Below are 18,774 nucleotides of genomic sequence, written 5' to 3'. Positions count from 1 at the left end.
AGTAGGAAAACCGCTTTTAAAGCCGGAGCAGCAAGAGCAAGTTTTGGCTTATCTTGCTGAGTCAGCCTCTAGCTCTTTTGCCTCCTCTCGTGAAACTGGTAAATGTCAAAGCAGCGCGTCGTTAGTGGATGTTCACGGTCAGGGACAAGTCGCTTCCTTGTCCTCTTCAGCAAAAACAACAACAGAGAAGAATGCAGCAGGCGACACAACGGGTTACTCCATGGAGCTCTTTACACATACCGTCCCTGGCTTAGAAAGTGAAGTAGTTAACAGTCCATGCCCATTACAAGTTGAATCTGACATGGAGTGCACTGATGCACAGCCACAGCCAGACTACTATGCTGGTCCTTTGACTCAGACCACAACATTGCCCTCGCAGGGTGCTGATCAAGAATCAGACCCTGATGAGACTATGTTGCCCCATCACGAACGCTATACCACCGACCGACACGGTGACACAGACGAAGTTGCACACGAGCTACAAGAAGAGGTAATAGATGACCCAGTTCTTGACCCCGATTGGCAGCCATTGGGGGAACAGGGTGCAGGCGGCAGCAGTTCTGAAGCGGAGGAGGAGGGGCCGCAGCAGGCATCAACATCGCAACAGGTTCCATCTGCCGGGCTCGTATCTTGCCCAAAACGCGTGGCAAAGCTAAAACCTGTTGGAGGACAGCGTGGCCATCCGGTTAAAGCTCAGTCTGCAATGCCTGAAAAGGTATCCGATGCTAGAAAGAGTGCAGTCTGGCATTTTTTTAAACAACATCCAATTGATCAGCGCAAAGTCATCTGTCAAAAATGTTCAACTACCTTAAGCAGAGGACAGAATCTGAAAAGTCTCAATACAAGTTGCATGCATAGACATTTAACCACCATGCATTTGCAAGCCTGGACTAACTACCAAACGTCCCTTAAGGTTGTAGCACCCTCGGCCAATGAAGCTAGTCAGCAACGCAACATCCCTTCCGGCAGTGTAGGGCCACCATTTTCCGCACCACCTGCAGTATCTGTGCAGGTTTCTTTGCCAGGCCAAAGCCGTCAGGGTCAGGGAATCACCAATTTCGTAGTAGGAAACACTGCATCTAGGGCACCGGTGGCAACAATACCATCTCCCACCGTCTCTCAGTCTGCCATGTCCACCGGCACCCCCGCCAGTTCCACGATCTCCAGCTCTCCAGTCCAGCTCACCCTACATGAGACTATGGTTAGAAAAAGGAAGTACTTAGCCTCGCATCCGCGTACACAGGGTTTGAACGCACACATAGCTAGACTAATCTCGTTAGAGATGATGCCCTACCGGTTAGTTGAAAGCGAAGCTTTCAAAGCCCTGATGGACTACGCTGTACCACGCTACGAGCTACCCAGTCGACACTTTTTTTCCAGAAAAGCCATCCCAGCCCTCCACCAGCATGTTAAAGAGCGCATCGTCCATGCACTCAGGCAATCTGTGAGCACAAAGGTGCACCTGACAACAGATGCATGGACCAGTAGGCATGGCCAGGGACGTTACGTGTCCATCACGGCACACTGGGTAAATGTGGTGGATGCAGGGTCCACAGGGGACAGCAAGTTTGGGACAGTTCTGCCTAGCCCACGGTCTAGGAAACAATTGGCTGTAGCCGTTCGCACCCCCTCCTCCTCCTCTTCGTCCTCCTGCAGAAGCGAGAGCTCGTCCACAGATCGCAGTCGCACAACCACTCCATCCGCAGCTGCCACTGTTGCACACCAGGTCTCCCATTATGGGGCAGCTACTGGCAAACGTCAGCAGGCTGTATTGGCTATGAAGTGTTTGGGCGACAACAGACACACCGCGGAAGTTCTGTCCGAGTTCTTGCAGAAAGAAACGCAGTCGTGGCTGGGCACTGTAGATCTTGAGGCAGGCAAGGTAGTGAGTGATAACGGAAGGAATTTCATGGCTGCCATCTCCCTTTCCCAACTGAAACACATTCCTTGCCTGGCTCACACCTTAAACCTGGTGGTGCAGTGCTTCCTGAAAAGTTATCCGGGGTTATCCGACCTGCTCCTCAAAGTGCGTGGACTTTGCTCACATATCCGCCGTTCGCCCGTACACTCCAGCCGTATGCAGACCTATCAGCGTTCTTTGAACCTTCCCCAGCATCGCCTAATCATAGACGTTGCAACAAGGTGGAACTCAACACTGCACATGCTTCAGAGACTGTGTGAACAGAGGCGGGCTGTTATGTTTTTGTGGGAGGATACACATACACGGGCAGGCAGTAGGATGGCAGACATGGAGTTGTCAGGTGTGCAGTGGTCGAAGATTCAAGACATGTGTCAAGTCCTTCAGTGTTTTGAGGAATGCACACGGCTGGTTAGTGCAGACAACGCCATAATAAGCATGAGCATCCCCCTAATGCGTCTGCTGATGCAAAGTTTGACGCACATAAAGGATCAGGCGTCTGCAGCTGAGGAAGAGGAAAGCCTTGATGACAGTCAGCCATTGTCTGGCCAGGGCTGTGTACAGGACGAGGTAGCGGGCGAAGAGGAGGAGGAGGACGAGGAGGATGATGGGGATGATTATATTTTTAATGAGGAAGCTTTTCCGGGGCCACTGGAAATTGGTGGCGCGGCAAGGCCTGGTTCTGGTTTTTTGAGGGACACAAGTGACGTTGATTTGCCTGAAACTGCCCCTCAACCAAGCACAACCGCAGATTTGAGAACTGGAACTTTGGCCCACATGGCGGATTATGCCTTACGTATCCTCAAAAGGGACACACGCATAACTAAAATGATGAATGATGACGATTACTGGTTGGCCTGCCTCCTTGATCCTCGCTATAAAAGCAAATTGCAAAATATAATGCCACATGAGAACTTGGAACTAATATTAGCAACCAAACAATCAACTCTTGTTGACCGTTTGCTTCTGGCATTCCCTGCACACAGCGCCCGTGATCGTTCTCACACGAGCTGCAGGGGCCAGCAGACCAGAGGAGTTAGAGGGGCAGAAATCAGAAGTGGCGTTGGCCAGAGGGGTTTTCTGACCAGGTTGTGGAGTGATTTTGCTATGACCGCAGACAGGACAGGTACTGCAGCATCAATTCAAAGTGACAGGAGGCAACATTTGTCCAGTATGGTTACAAACTATTTTTCATCCCTTATCGATGTTCTCCCTCAACCGTCATTCCCATTTGATTACTGGGCATCAAAATTAGACACCTGGCCAGAATTGGCAGAATATGCATTGCAGGAGCTTGCTTGCCCGGCAGCTAGTGTCCTATCAGATAGAGTATTCAGTGCTGCAGGTTCAATACTAACAGAAAAAAGGACTCGTCTGGCTACCCAAAATGTAGATGATCTAACCTTCATTAAAATGAACCACAACTGGATTTCGAAATCTTTTGCCCCACCTTGCCCGGCTGACACCTAGCTTTCCTATGAAAAGGTCTTGCCTGTGGACTATTCTGAATGCCTTTTCCAATCTCGTAATTTTCTGCACCTGATTGTCCAGCATACGACATGTTTACACCTCACTAAATGGCCAAACTCCCCACACGGGGCCGTGGTATCGACACTTGGCGACAGCACCCGTGAGAGTGCAGTTTGTCTGAAGAGGTGGGTGAGCCCGCTTTTGGTCGACGGCACTGCCACTGGGTCCCTCCTAGTACAATAAAGTGTCTCTGGCGGTGGTGGTGCGCACCCAACGTCAGACACACCGTTGTAATATGAGGGGCCCTGGGCCTGTACCGCCGGCCACAAGACAGTTTCCCCCCACCCCAGCTCAAACAGTGCTCTACCACTTGCAAAATTATCTCACAGCTCCACCAATGTTTAGTCTATGCGCTGACATCCTTCAATGCCTGCCACTGACAATACCATTGTATTGACATTTTTGTTATGTTAGGCCTTCGATGCCTGTCTGTGGTCACTCCTTTGTTATGTTTGCTAATGACAGGTGTTATGAAGGCAATCCAGAAACACAGTGTGCTTAGCGATCAGAGCGTACACAGTGATCTGACAAATACCCAAAAATACAAGAACGAGCTCTGAGACGTGGAAACTCTGTAGACTGCACACCTGATCCTATCCTAAACACAACTAAAAGCGGCTGTGGATTGCGCCTAACAACTACCTAGGCAACTCGGCACAGCCTAAGAAACTAGCTAGCCTGAAGATAGAAAAATAGGCCTGACTTGCCCCAGAGAAATTCCCCAAAGGAAAAGGCAGCCCCCCACATATAATGACTGTGAGTAAGATGAAAAGACAAAACGTAGGGATGAAATAGATTCAGCAAAGTGGGGCCCGATATTCTAGGACAGAGCGAGGACAGTAAAGCGAACTTTGCAGTCTACAAAAAACCCTAAAGCAAAACCACGCAAAGGGGGCAAAAAAAAAACACCGTGCCGAACTAACGGCACGGCGGTACACCCTTTGCGTCTCAGAGCTTCCAGCAAAACAAAAGACAAGCTGGACAGAAAAAAAGCAACAAAAAAGCAAAAAGCACTTAGCTATAAAGAGCAGCAGGTCACAGGAACAATCAGGAGAAGCTCAGATCCAACACTGAAACATTGACAAGGAGCAAGGATAGCAGCATCAGGCGGAGTTAAGTAATGAAGCAGTTAACGAGCTCACCAGAACACCTGAGGGAGGAAGCTCAGAAGCTGCAGTACCACTTGTGACCACAGGGGTGAATTCAGCCACAGAATTCACAACAGTACCCCCCCTTGAGGAGGGGTCACCGAACCCTCACCAGAGCCCCCAGGCCGACCAGGATGAGCCGCATGAAAGGCACGAACAAGATCGGAAGCATGAACATCAGAGGCAAAAACCCAGGAATTATCTTCCTGAGCATAACCCTTCCATTTAACCAGATACTGGAGTTTCCGTCTAGAAACACGAGAATCCAAAATCTTCTCCACAATATACTCCAATTCCCCCTCCACCAAAACCGGGGCAGGAGGCTCAACAGATGGAACCATAGGTGCCACGTATCTCCGCAACAACGACCTATGGAATACATTATGTATGGAAAAGGAGTCTGGGAGGGTCAAACGAAAAGACACAGGATTGAGAACCTCAGAAATCCTATACGGACCAATAAAACGAGGTTTAAATTTAGGAGAGGAAACCTTCATAGGAATATGACGAGAAGATAACCAAACCAGATCCCCAACACGAAGTCGGGGACCCACACGGCGTCTGCGATTAGCGAAAAGTTGAGCTTTCTCCTGGGACAAGATCAAATTGTCCACTACCTGAGTCCAGATCTGCTGCAACCTATCCACCACAGAATCCACACCAGGACAGTCCGAAGACTCAACCTGTCCTGAAGAGAAACGAGGATGGAACCCAGAATTGCAAAAAAATGGAGAAACCAAGGTAGCCGAGCTGGCCCGATTATTAAGGGCGAACTCAGCCAACGGCAAAAAGGACACCCAATCATCCTGGTCTGCAGAAACAAAACATCTCAGATATGATTCCAAGGTCTGATTGGTTCGTTCGGTCTGGCCATTAGTCTGAGGATGGAAAGCCGAGGAAAAGGATAGGTCAATGCCCATCCTACCACAAAAGGCTCGCCAAAACCTTGAAACAAACTGGGAACCTCTGTCAGAAACAATATTCTCAGGAATGCCATGCAACCGAACCACATGCTGAAAGAACAAAGCTACCAAATCAGAGGAGGAAGGCAATTTAGCCAAGGGCACCAGATGGACCATTTTAGAAAAGCGATCACAGACCACCCAAATGACTGACATCTTTTGAGAAACGGGAAGGTCAGAAATGAAATCCATCGAAATATGTGTCCAAGGCCTCTTTGGGACCGGCAAGGGCAAAAGCAACCCACTGGCACGAGAACAGCAGGGCTTAGCCCTAGCACAAATCCCACAGGACTGCACAAAAGTATGTACATCCCGTGACAGAGATGGCCACCAGAAGGATCTAGCCACTAACTCTCTGGTACCAAAGATTCCAGGATGACCAGCCAACACCGAACAATGAAGTTCAGAGATAAGTTTATTAGTCCACCTATCAGGGACGAACAGTTTCTCTGCTGGACAACGATCAGGTTTATTCGCCTGAAATTTTTGCAGCACCCGCCGCAAATCAGGGGAGATGGCAGACACAATGACTCCTTCCTTGAGGATACCCGCTGGCTCAGATAAACCCGGAGAGTCGGGCACAAAACTCCTAGACAGAGCATCCGCCTTCACATTTTTAGAGCCCGGAAGGTACGAAATCACAAAGTCGAAGCGGGCAAAAAATTACGACCAACGGGCCTGTCTAGGATTCAAGCGCTTGGCAGACTCGAGATAAGTCAAGTTCTTATGATCAGTCAATACCACCACGCGATGCTTAGCTCCTTCAAGCCAATGACGCCACTCCTCGAATGCCCACTTCATGGCCAGCAACTCTCGATTGCCCACATCATAATTACGCTCAGCGGGCGAAAACTTCCTGGAAAAGAAAGCACATGGTTTCATCACTGAGCAATCAGAACCTCTCTGTGACAAAACCGCCCCTGCTCCAATCTCAGAAGCATCAACCTCGACCTGGAACGGAAGAGAAACATCTGGCTGACACAACACAGGGGCAGAACAAAAACGACGCTTCAACTCCTGAAAAGCTTCCACAGCAGCAGAAGACCAATTAACCAAATCAGCACCCTTCTTGGTCAAATCGGTCAATGGTTTGGCAATGCTAGAAAAATTACAGATGAAGCGACGATAAAAATTAGCAAAGCCCAGGAACTTTTGCAGACTTTTCAGAGATGTCGGCTGAATCCAATCCTGGATGGCTTGGACCTTAACTGGATCCATCTCGATAGTAGAAGGGGTAAAGATGAACCCCAAAAATGAAACTTTCTGCACACCGAAGAGACACTTTGATCCCTTCACAAACAAAGAGTTAGCACGCAGGACCTGAAAAACCATTCTGACCTGCTTCACATGAGACTCCCAATCATCTGAGAAGATCAAAATGTCATCCAAGTAAACAATCAGGAATTTATCCAGATACTCACGGAAGATGTCATGCATAAAAGACTGAAACACAGATGGAGCATTGGCAAGTCCGAACGGCATCACTAGATACTCAAAATGACCCTCGGGCATATTGAATGCAGTTTTCCATTCATCTCCTTGCCTGATTCTCACCAGATTATACGCACCACGAAGATCTATCTTAGTGAACCAACTAGCCCCCTTAATCCGAGCAAACAAGTCAGATAACAATGGCAAGGAATACTGAAATTTAACAGTGATCTTATTAAGAAGGCGGTAATCAATACACGGTCTCAGCGAACCATCCTTCTTGGCTACAAAGAAGAACCCTGCTCCCAGTGGTGATGACGATGGGCGAATATGTCCCTTCTCCAGGGATTCCTTCACATAACTGCGCATAGCGGCGTGTTCGGGCACGGATAAATTAAATAATCGACCTTTAGGGAATTTACTACCAGGAATCAAATTGATAGCACAATCACAATCCCTATGCGGAGGTAGAGCATCGGACTTGGGCTCTTCAAATACATCCTGATAATCAGACAAGAACTCTGGGACCTCAGAAGGGGTGGATGACGAAATCGACAAAAATGGAACATCACCATGTACCCCCTGACAACCCCAGCTGGATACCGACATGGAATTCCAATCCAATACTGGATTATGGGTTTGTAGCCATGGCAACCCCAACACGACCACATCATGCAGATTATGCAACACCAGAAAGCGAATAACTTCCTGATGTGAAGGAGCCATGCACATGGTCAGCTGGGCCCAGTATTGAGGTTTATTCTTGGCCAAAGGTGTAGCATCAATTCCTCTCAATGGAATAGGACACCGCAAAGGCTCCAAGAAAAACCCACAACGTTTAGCATAATCCAAATCCATCAGATTCAGGGCAGCGCCCGAATCCACAAACGCCATGACAGAAAACGACGACAAAGAGCATATCAAGGTAATGGACAGAAGGAATTTGGACTGTACAGTACCAATGACGGCAGACCTAGCGGACCGCTTAGTGCGCTTAGGACAATCAGAAATAGCATGAGTGGAATCACCACAGTAGAAACACAGACCATTCAGACGTCTGTATTCCTGCCGTTCAACTCTAGTCATAGTCCTATCGCACTGCATAGGCTCAGGTTTAACCTCAGGCAGTACCGCCAAATGGTGCACAGATTTACGCTCGCGCAAGCGTCGACCGATCTGAATGGCCAAAGACAAAGACTCATTCAAACCAGCAGGCATAGGAAATCTCACCATGACATCCTTAAGAGCCTCAGAGAGACCCTTTCTGAACAAAGCTGCCAGCGCAGATTCATTCCACTGAGTGAGTACTGACCATTTCCTAAATTTCTGACAATATACTTCTATATCATCCTGACCCTGGCACAAAGCCAGCAAATTTTTCTCAGCCTGATCCACTGAATTAGGCTCATCGTACAGCAATCCGAGAGCCAGGAAAAACGCATCGACACTACTCAATGCAGGGTCTCCTGGCGCAAGAGAAAATGCCCAGTCTTGAGGGTCGCCGCGCAAAAAAGAAATAATAATCAAAATCTGTTGAATAGGATTACCAGAAGAATGAGGTTTCAAGGCCAGAAATAGCTTACAATTATTTTTGAAACTTAGAAACTTAGTTCTATCTCCAAAAAACAAATCAGGAATAGGAATTCTTGGTTCTAACATAGATTTCTGATCAATAGTATCTTGAATTTTTTGTACATTTATAACGAGATTATCCATTGAAGAGCACAGACCCTGAATATCCATGTCCACACCTGTGTCCAGAATCACCCAAATGTCTAGGGGAAAAAAAAAAAAAATGAACACAGAGCAGAAAAAAAAAAAAAAAAAAAAATGATGTCAGAACTTTTTCTTTCCCTCTATTGAGAATCATTAGTTTGGCTCCTTGTACTGTTATGTTTGCTAATGACAGGTGTTATGAAGGCAATCCAGAAACACAGTGTGCTTAGCGATCAGAGCGCACACAGTGATCTGACAAATACCCAAAAATACAAGAACGAGCTCTGAGATGTGGAAACTCTGTAGACTGCACACCTGATCCTATCCTAAACACAACTAAAAGCGGCTGTGGATTGCGCCTAACAACTACCTAGGCAACTCGGCACAGCCTAAGAAACTAGCTAGCCTGAAGATAGAAAAATAGGCCTGACTTGCCCCAGAGAAATTCCCCAAAGGAAAAGGCAGCCCCCCACATATAATGACTGTGAGTAAGATGAAAAGACAAAACGTAGGGATGAAATAGATTCAGCAAAGTGGGGCCCGATATTCTAGGACAGAGCGAGGACAGTAAAGCGAACTTTGCAGTCTACAAAAAACCCTAAAGCAAAACCACGCAAAGGGGGCAAAAAAAAACCACCGTGCCGAACTAACGGCACGGCGGTACACCCTTTGCGTCTCAGAGCTTCCAGCAAAACAAAAGACAAGCTGGACAGAAAAAAAGCAACAAAAAAGCAAAAAGCACTTAGCTATAAAGAGCAGCAGGTCACAGGAACAATCAGGAGAAGCTCAGATCCAACACTGAAACATTGACAAGGAGCAAGGATAGCAGCATCAGGCGGAGTTAAGTAATGAAGCAGTTAACGAGCTCACCAGAACACCTGAGGGAGGAAGCTCAGAAGCTGCAGTACCACTTGTGACCACAGGGGTGAATTCAGCCACAGAATTCACAACACTCCTTCCACTAGGCCTCCACTGACCACACCACTGCTGCCCGTGTACCCCTGGAACCAATTTAAAATTGCCTACAGCCAGCCCAATTTTTTTATTTTAGGCCTTCGATGCCTGTCTGCGGTCCATTCTTTCAACTACTACTACACTGACCAGGGCACTGCTGCCCGTGTACCCCTGGAACCAATTTAAAATTGCCTACAGCCATGTGTTATTATTTTAGACCTTCGATGCCTGTCTGCGGTCACTACTTCCACAAGGCCTCCACTGACCACACCACTGCTGCCCGTGTACCCCTGGAACCAATTTAAAATTGCCTACAGCCAGCCCAATATTTTTTTTTAGGCCTTCGATGCCTGTCTGCGGTCCATTCTTTCAACTACTACTACACTGACCAGGGCACTGCTGCCCGTATACCCCTGGAACCAATTTAAAATTGCCTACAGCCATGTGTTATTATTTTAGGCCTTCGATGCCTGTCTGTGGTCACTCCTTCCACTAGGCCTCCACTGACCACACCACTGCTGCCCGTGTACCCCTGGAACCAATTTAAAATTGCCTACAGCCATGTGTTATTATTTTAGGCCTTCGATGCCTGTCTGCGGTCACTCCTTCCACTAGGCCTCCACTGACCACACCACTGCTGCCCGTGTACCCCTGGAACCAATTTAAAATTGCCTACAGCCATGTGTTATTATTTTAGGCCTTCGATGCCTGTCTGCGGTCACTCCTTCCACTAGGCCTCCACTGACCACACCACTGCTGCCCGTGTACCCCTGGAACCAATTTAAAATTGCCTACAGCCAGCCCAATTTTTTTATTTTAGGCCTTCGATGCCTGTCTGCGGTCCATTCTTTCAACTACTACTACACTGACCAGGGCACTGCTGCCCGTGTACCCCTGGAACCAATTTAAAATTGCCTACAGCCATGTGTTATTATTTTAGGCCTTCGATGCCTGTCTGTGGTCACTCCTTCCACTAGGCCTCCACTGACCACACCACTGCTGCCCGTGTACCCCTGTAACCAATTTAGAATTGCCTACAGCCATGTGTTATTATTTTAGGCCTTCGATGCCTGTCTGCGGTCACTCCTTCCACTAGGCCTCCACTGACCACACCACTGCTGCCCGTGTACCCTGGAACCAATTTAAAATTGCCTACAGCCAGCCCAATTTTTTTATTTTAGGCCTTCGATGCCTGTCTGCGGTCCATTCTTTCAACTACTACTACACTGACCAGGGCACTGCTGCCCGTGTACCCCTGGAACCAATTTAAAATTGCCTACAGCCATGTGTTATTATTTTAGGCCTTCGATGCCTGTCTGCGGTCACTCCTTCCACTAGGCCTCCACTGACCACACCACTGCTGCCCGTGTACCCCTGGAACCAATTTAAAATTGCCTACAGCCATGTGTTATTATTTTAGGCCTTCGATGCCTGTCTGCGGTCACTCCTTCCACTAGGCCTCCACTGACCACACCACTGCTGCCCGTGTACCCCTGGAACCAATTTAAAATTGCCTACAGCCAGCCCAATTTTTTTATTTTAGGCCTTCGATGCCTGTCTGCGGTCCATTCTTTCAACTACTACTACACTGACCAGGGCACTGCTGCCCGTGTACCCCTGGAACCAATTTAAAATTGCGTACAGCCATGTGTTATTATTTTAGGCCTTCGATGCCTGTCTGCGGTCACTCCTTCCACTAGGCCTCCACTGACCACACCACTGCTGCCCGTGTACCCCTGGAACCAATTTAAAATTGCCTACAGCCATGTGTTATTATTTTAGGCCTTCGATGCCTGTCTGCGGTCACTCCTTCCACTAGGCCTCCACTGACCACACCACTGCTGCCCGTGTACCCCTGGAACCAATTTAAAATTGCCTACAGCCAGCCCAATTTTTTTATTTTAGGCCTTCGATGCCTGTCTGCGGTCCATTCTTTCAACTACTACTACACTGACCAGGGCACTGCTGCCCGTGTACCCCTGGAACCAATTTAAAATTGCCTACAGCCATGTGTTATTATTTTAGGCCTTCGATGCCTGTCTGTGGTCACTCCTTCCACTAGGCCTCCACTGACCACACCACTGCTGCCCGTGTACCCCTGTAACCAATTTAGAATTGCCTACAGCCATGTGTTATTATTTTAGGCCTTCGATGCCTGTCTGCGGTCACTCCTTCCACTAGGCCTCCACTGACCACACCACTGCTGCCCGTGTACCCTGGAACCAATTTAAAATTGCCTACAGCCAGCCCAATTTTTTTATTTTAGGCCTTCGATGCCTGTCTGCGGTCCATTCTTTCAACTACTACTACACTGACCAGGGCACTGCTGCCCGTGTACCCCTGGAACCAATTTAAAATTGCCTACAGCCATGTGTTATTATTTTAGGCCTTCGATGCCTGTCTGCGGTCACTCCTTCCACTAGGCCTCCACTGACCACACCACTGCTGCCCGTGTACCCCTGGAACCAATTTAAAATTGCCTACAGCCATGTGTTATTATTTTAGGCCTTCGATGCCTGTCTGCGGTCACTCCTTCCACTAGGCCTCCACTGACCACACCACTGCTGCCCGTGTACCCCTGGAACCAATTTAAAATTGCCTACAGCCAGCCCAATTTTTTTATTTTAGGCCTTCGATGCCTGTCTGCGGTCCATTCTTTCAACTACTACTACACTGACCAGGGCACTGCTGCCCGTGTACCCCTGGAACCAATTTAAAATTGCCTACAGCCATGTGTTATTATTTTAGGCCTTCGATGCCTGTCTGTGGTCACTCCTTCCACTAGGCCTCCACTGACCACACCACTGCTGCCCGTGTACCCCTGGAACCAATTTAAAATTGCCTACAGCCAGCCCAATTTTTTTATTTTAGGCCTTCGATGCCTGTCTGCGGTCCATTCTTTCAACTACTACTACACTGACCAGGGCACTGCTGCCCGTGTACCCCTGGAACCAATTTAAAATTGCCTACAGCCATGTGTTATTATTTTAGGCCTTCGATGCCTGTCTGCGGTCACTCCTTCCACTAGGCCTCCACTGACCACACCACTGCTGCCCGTGTACCCCTGGAACCAATTTAAAATTGCCTACAGCCAGCCCAATTTTTTTATTTTAGGCCTTCGATGCCTGTCTGCGGTCCATTCTTTCAACTACTACTACACTGACCAGGGCACTGCTGCCCGTGTACCCCTGGAACCAATTTAAAATTGCCTACAGCCAGCCCAATTATTTTATTTTAGGCCTTCGATGCCTGTCTGCGGTCCATTCTTTCAACTACTACTACACTGACCAGGGCACTGCTGCCCGTGTACCCCTGGAACCAATTTAAAATTGCCTACAGCCGTGTGTTATTATTTTAGGCCTTCGATGCCTGTCTGTGGTCACTCCTTCCACTAGGCCTCCACTGACCACACCACTGCTGCCCGTGTACCCCTGGAACCAATTTAAAATTGCCTACAGCCATGTGTTATTATTTTAGGCCTTCGATGCCTGTCTGCGGTCACTCCTTCCACTAGGCCTCCACTGACCACACCACTGCTGCCCGTGTACCCCTGGAACCAATTTAAAATTGCCTACAGCCATGTGTTATTATTTTAGGCCTTCGATGCCTGTCTGCGGTCACTCCTTCCACTAGGCGTCCACTGACCACACCACTGCTGCCCGTGTACCCCTGGAACCAATTTAAAATTGCCTACAGCCATGTGTTATTATTTTAGGCCTTCGATGCCTGTCTGCGGTCACTCCTTCCACTAGGCCTCCACTGACCACACCACTGCTGCCCGTGTACCCCTGGAACCAATTTAAAATTGCCTACAGCCAGCCCAATTTTTTTATTTTAGGCCTTCGATGCCTGTCTGCGGTCCATTCTTTCAACTACTACTACACTGACCAGGGCACTGCTGCCCGTGTACCCCTGGAACCAATTTAAAATTGCCTACAGCCATGTGTTATTATTTTAGGCCTTCGATGCCTGTCTGTGGTCACTCCTTCCACTAGGCCTCCACTGACCACACCACTGCTGCCCGTGTACCCCTGGAACCAATTTAAAATTGCCTACAGCCATGTGTTATTATTTTAGGCCTTCGATGCCTGTCTGCGGTCACTCCTTCCACTAGGCCTCCACTGACCACACCACTGCTGCCCGTGTACCCCTGTAACCAATTTAGAATTGCCTACAGCCATGTGTTATTATTTTAGGCCTTCGATGCCTGTCTGCGGTCACTCCTTCCACTAGGCCTCCACTGACCACACCACTGCTGCCCGTGTACCCCTGGAACCAATTTAAAATTGCCTACAGCCAGCCCAATTTTTTTATTTTAGGCCTTCGATGCCTGTCTGCGGTCCATTCTTTCAACTACTACTACACTGACCAGGGCACTGCTGCCCGTGTACCCCTGGAACCAATTTAAAATTGCCTACAGCCATGTGTTATTATTTTAGGCCTTCGATGCCTGTCTGCGGTCACTCCTTCCACTAGGCCTCCACTGACCACACCACTGCTGCCCGTGTACCCCTGGAACCAATTTAAAATTGCCTACAGCCATGTGTTATTATTTTAGGCCTTCGATGCCTGTCTGCGGTCACTCCTTCCACTAGGCCTCCACTGACCACACCACTGCTGCCCGTGTACCCCTGGAACCAATTTAAAATTGCCTACAGCCAGCCCAATTTTTTTATTTTAGGCCTTCGATGCCTGTCTGCGGTCCATTCTTTCAACTACTACTACACTGACCAGGGCACTGCTGCCCGTGTACCCCTGGAACCAATTTAAAATTGCCTACAGCCATGTGTTATTATTTTAGGCCTTCGATGCCTGTCTGTGGTCACTCCTTCCACTAGGCCTCCACTGACCTCACCACTGCTGCCCGTGTACCCCTGGAACCAATTTAAAATTGCCTACAGCCAGCCCAATTTTTTTATTTTAGGCCTTCGATGCCTGTCTGCGGTCCATTCTTTCAACTACTACTACACTGACCAGGGCACTGCTGCCCGTGTACCCCTGGAACCAATTTAAAATTGCCTACAGCCATGTGTTATTATTTTAGGCCTTCGATGCCTGTCTGCGGTCACTCCTTCCACTAGGCCTCCACTGACCACACCACTGCTGCCCGTGTACCCCTGGAACCAATTTAAAATTGCCTACAGCCAGCCCAATTTTTTTATTTTAGGCCTTCGATGCCTGTCTGCGGTCCATTCTTTCAACTACTACTACACTGACCAGGGCACTGCTGCCCGTGTACCCCTGGAACCAATTTAAAATTGCCTACAGCCAGCCCAATTTTTTTATTTTAGGCCTTCGATGCCTGTCTGCGGTCCATTCTTTCAACTACTACTACACTGACCAGGGCACTGCTGCCCGTGTACCCCTGGAACCAATTTAAAATTGCCTACAGCCGTGTGTTATTATTTTAGGCCTTCGATGCCTGTCTGTGGTCACTCCTTCCACTAGGCCTCCACTGACCACACCACTGCTGCCCGTGTACCCCTGGAACCAATTTAAAATTGCCTACAGCCATGTGTTATTATTTTAGGCCTTCGATGCCTGTCTGCGGTCACTCCTTCCACTAGGCCTCCACTGACCACACCACTGCTGCCCGTGTACCCCTGGAACCAATTTAAAATTGCCTACAGCCAGCCCAATTTTTTTATTTTAGGCCTTCGATGCCTGTCTGCGGTCCATTCTTTCAACTACTACTACACTGACCAGGGCACTGCTGCCCGTGTACCCCTGGAACCAATTTAAAATTGCCTACAGCCATGTGTTATTATTTTAGACCTTCGATGCCTGTCTGCGGTCACTACTTCCACTAGGCCTCCACTGACCACACCACTGCTGCCCGTGTACCCCTGGAACCAATTTAAAATTGCCTACAGCCAGCCCAATTTTTTTTTTTTAGGCCTTCGATGCCTGTCTGCGGTCCATTCTTTCAACTACTACTACACTGACCAGGGCACTGCTGCCCGTATACCCCTGGAACCAATTTAAAATTGCCTACAGCCATGTGTTATTATTTTAGGCCTTCGATGCCTGTCTGTGGTCACTCCTTCCACTAGGCCTCCACTGACCACACCACTGCTGCCCGTGTACCCCTGGAACCAATTTAAAATTGCCTACAGCCATGTGTTATTATTTTAGGCCTTCGATGCCTGTCTGCGGTCACTCCTTCCACTAGGCCTCCACTGACCACACCACTGCTGCCCGTGTACCCCTGGAACCAATTTAAAATTGCCTACAGCCATGTGTTATTATTTTAGGCCTTCGATGCCTGTCTGCGGTCACTCCTTCCACTAGGCCTCCACTGACCACACCACTGCTGCCCGTGTACCCCTGGAACCAATTTAAAATTGCCTACAGCCATGTGTTATTATTTTAGGCCTTCGATGCCTGTCTGCGGTCACTCCTTCCACTAGGCCTCCACTGACCACACCACTGCTGCCCGTGTACCCCTGGAACCAATTTAAAATTGCCTACAGCCAGCCCAATTTTTTTATTTTAGGCCTTCGATGCCTGTCTGCGGTCCATTCTTTCAACTACTACTACACTGACCAGGGCACTGCTGCCCGTGTACCCCTGGAACCAATTTAAAATTGCCTACAGCCATGTGTTATTATTTTAGGCCTTCGATGCCTGTCTGTGGTCACTCCTTCCACTAGGCCTCCACTGACCACACCACTGCTGCCCGTGTACCCCTGGAACCAATTTAAAATTGCCTACAGCCATGTGTTATTATTTTAGGCCTTCGATGCCTGTCTGCGGTCACTCCTTCCACTAGGCCTCCACTGACCACACCACTGCTGCCCGTGTACCCCTGTAACCAATTTAGAATTGCCTACAGCCATGTGTTATTATTTTAGGCCTTCGATGCCTGTCTGCGGTCACTCCTTCCACTAGGCCTCCACTGACCACACCACTGCTGCCCGTGTACCCCTGGAACCAATTTAAAATTGCCTACAGCCAGCCCAATTTTTTTATTTTAGGCCTTCGATGCCTGTCTGCGGTCCATTCTTTCAACTACTACTACACTGACCAGGGCACTGCTGCCCGTGTACCCCTGGAACCAATTTAAAATTGCCTACAGCCATGTGTTATTATTTTAGGCCTTCGATGCCTGTCTGCGGTCACTCCTTCCACTAGGCCTCCACTGACCACACCACTGCTGCCCGTGTACCCCTGGAACCAATTTAAAATTGCCTACAGCCATGTGTTATTATTTTAGGCCTTTGATGCCTGTCTGCGGTCACTCCTTCCACTAGGCCTCCACTGACCACACCACTGCTGCCCGTGTACCCCTGGAACCAATTTAAAATTGCCTACAGCCAGCCCAATTTTTTTATTTTAGGCCTTCGATGCCTGTCTGCGGTCCATTCTTTCAACTACTACTACACTGACCAGGGCACTGCTGCCCGTGTACCCCTGGAACCAATTTAAAATTGCCTACAGCCATGTGTTATTATTTTAGGCCTTCGATGCCTGTCTGTGGTCACTCCTTCCACTAGGCCTCCACTGACCACACCACTGCTGCCCGTGTACCCCTGGAACCAATTTAAAATTGCCTACATCCAGCCCAATTTTTTTATTTTAGGCCTTCGATGCCTGTCTGCGGTCCATTCTTTCAACTACTACTACACTGACCAGGGCACTGCTGCCCGTGTACCCCTGGAACCAATTTAAAATTGCCTACAGCCATGTGTTATTATTTTAGGCCTTCGATGCCTGTCTGCGGTCACTCCTTCCACTAGGCCTCCCCTGACCACACCACTGCTGCCCGTGTACCCCTGGAACCAATTTAAAATTGCCTACAGCCAGCCCAATTTTTTTATTTTAGGCCTTCGATGCCTGTCTGCGGTCCATTCTTTCAACTACTACTACACTGACCAGGGCACTGCTGCCCGTGTACCCCTGGAACCAATTTAAAATTGCCTACAGCCATGTGTTATTATTTTAGGCCTTCGATGCCTGTCTGTGGTCACTCCTTCCACTAGGCCTCCACTGACCACACCACTGCTGCCCGTGTACCCCTGGAACCAATTTAAAATTGCCTACAGCCATGTGTTATTATTTTAGGCCTTCGATGCCTGTCTGCGGTCACTCCTTCCACTAGGCCTCCACTGACCACACCACTGCTGCCCGTGTACCCATGTAACCAATTTAGAATTGCCTACAGCCATGTGTTATTATTTTAGGCCTTCGATGCCTGTCTGCGGTCACTCCTTCCACTAGGCCTCCACTGACCACACCACTGCTGCCCGTGTACCCTGGAACCAATTTAAAATTGCCTACAGCCAGCCCAATTTTTTTATTTTAGGCCTTCGATGCCTGTCTGCGGTCCATTCTTTCAACTACTACTACACTGACCAGGGCACTGCTGCCCGTGTACCCCTGGAACCAATTTAAAATTGCCTACAGCCATGTGTTATTATTTTAGGCCTTCGATGCCTGTCTGCGGTCACTCCTTCCACTAGGCCTCCACTGACCACACCACTGCTGCCCGTGTACCCCTGGAACCAATTTAAAATTGCCTACAGCCATGTGTTATTATTTTAGGCCTTCGATGCCTGTCTGCGGTCACTCCTTCCACTAGGCCTCCACTGACCACACCACTGCTGCCCGTGTACCCCTGGAACCAATTTAAAATTGCCTACAGCCAGCCCAATTTTTTTATTTTAGGCCTTCGATGCCTGTCTGCGGTCCATTCTTTCAACTACTACTACACTGACCAGGGCACTGCTGCCCGTGTACCCCTGGAACCAATTTAAAATTGCCTACAGCCATGTGTTATTATTTTAGGCCTTCGATGCCTGTCTGTGGTCACTCCTTCCACTAGGCCTCCACTGACCACACCACTGCTGCCCGTGTACCCCTGGAACCAATTTAAAATTGCCTACAGCCATGTGTTATTATTTTAGGCCTTCGATGCCTGTCTGCGGTCACTCCTTCCACTAGGCCTCCACTGACCACACCACTGCTGCCCGTGTACCCCTGGAACCAATTTAAAATTGCCTACAGCCATGTGTTATTATTTTAGGCCTTCGATGCCTGTCTGCGGTCACTCCTTCCACTAGTCCTCCACTGACCACACCACTGCTGCCCGTGTACCCCTGGAACCAATTTAAAA

The sequence above is a fragment of the Ranitomeya imitator genome, chromosome 4 (genome assembly GCF_032444005.1).
Source record: "Ranitomeya imitator isolate aRanImi1 chromosome 4, aRanImi1.pri, whole genome shotgun sequence".
NCBI lineage: Eukaryota > Metazoa > Chordata > Amphibia > Anura > Dendrobatidae > Ranitomeya > Ranitomeya imitator.
The sequence above is the reverse complement of the archived record's forward strand: the minus strand, read 5'-3'. Positions refer to the sequence as shown.